The sequence below is a fragment of the Bubalus kerabau genome, chromosome 5 (assembly GCF_029407905.1).
Source record: "Bubalus kerabau isolate K-KA32 ecotype Philippines breed swamp buffalo chromosome 5, PCC_UOA_SB_1v2, whole genome shotgun sequence".
Lineage (NCBI taxonomy): Eukaryota > Metazoa > Chordata > Mammalia > Artiodactyla > Bovidae > Bubalus > Bubalus kerabau.
Window position 1 is genome coordinate 96721785 of NC_073628.1, and position 1370 is coordinate 96723154.

Sequence of the window (1370 nt, forward strand, 5' to 3'; positions counted from 1 at the left end):
GATGGGAAGCATAGTGGAAGCAGACTACTGGATCACTGAATTAGATTAAATGGTCTCCAGGGCCCTCTGCCAAGGGAGCCTGGGAATTTAGGATCCATGGTGACAAGATCCTCCATCTGTTTGTCCATCCAACTGACAGCACCCTGTGGGGAGGGATGACATCTCATATCCTCCTGGTTCTGGAGTAAGCCCCCAGGGTCCAGGGACAGGTGTCAAAGTAGCATGAATTCACAAGACATATCTGTGAATGTTCAAAGACAATATGTGGGACTTTCCTGATGGTCCAGTGGTTAGGACACTGCACTTTCATTTTGGAGAGCATGGGTCCAATCCCTGGTCAGGGACTAAGCTCCTGCAAGCTCCTTGCCAAAAAAAAGAGAGAGAGACAAAATAAAACACAATCATGTGTGATGATAAGAAGTTCACTCCTGGGCCAGCCCTCCCTCTCACTCGATTTCGGAGGAGCTCTGCCTTGCTCTGGCCACCTCTCCAGTCATGCCTGACCTCCAGCACAGGTGAGATCCTAACCCACCGAGCTGCAGGGATGGGCAACCTGAGACCAGCACTGAGGCCTCTGGGATGACTGGGGCACACCTATCTTTCTAGGGCTCCTCAGAAAGGGGTGCACAGTGCTGGGGGTTCAGGGAGCTGGAGAGAGAAGGGTTCTAATCCCTGCCACATCCCTGGCCACAGCTCAGGTCTTAAAATGATGCTCTACACAGAAACATTCTAACCCTCTTTAACTCATAAGAGACTGGAAGGTCGGGACTTCCCTGGTGGTTGAGTTAGGAATCCATCTGCCAAGGCAGGGGGACACAGGTTTGATCCCTGGTCGGGGAACAAAGTTCCAACATACTGCAGGGCAACTAAGCCTGTGTGCCACAACTAGAGAGCCCACGAGGTGCAACTACTGAAGCCCGCCTACCCTAGAGTCCACGCTCTGCAACAGGAGAAGCCACTGCAATGAGAAGCCCGAACACTGCTACTAGAGAGAAGCCCCGGCGCGCCTCAACTAGAAAAAGCTTGCATACAGCAACAAAGACCCAGTGCAGCCAAGATTAAATAAAATAAACAAAAGAAAGAAAGAAACTGGAAGGTAGCTGCCTTCTGCTAAACCTAGACTAGAAGAGACCTCTACCCTTGGGAAGTCAAGAAACATCTCCATGGGGATCTTGTTCCCTTTAGAGAACCCAGCCTTACTCTGGGGTAGTCTGGGAGTCAGTGTTCTTGGGCTCAGATGTTGAGCCCTCTCAGCTCATGGGAGAAGTGGGTCTGGGGTTTTGTGGCCTTCTGGGCATCTCACCATTCCCTTCTGGGGACCCTGACACTAAGCGGTGGAATTCTGTCCAGAGCAGCAGTCTCAGGTCAGA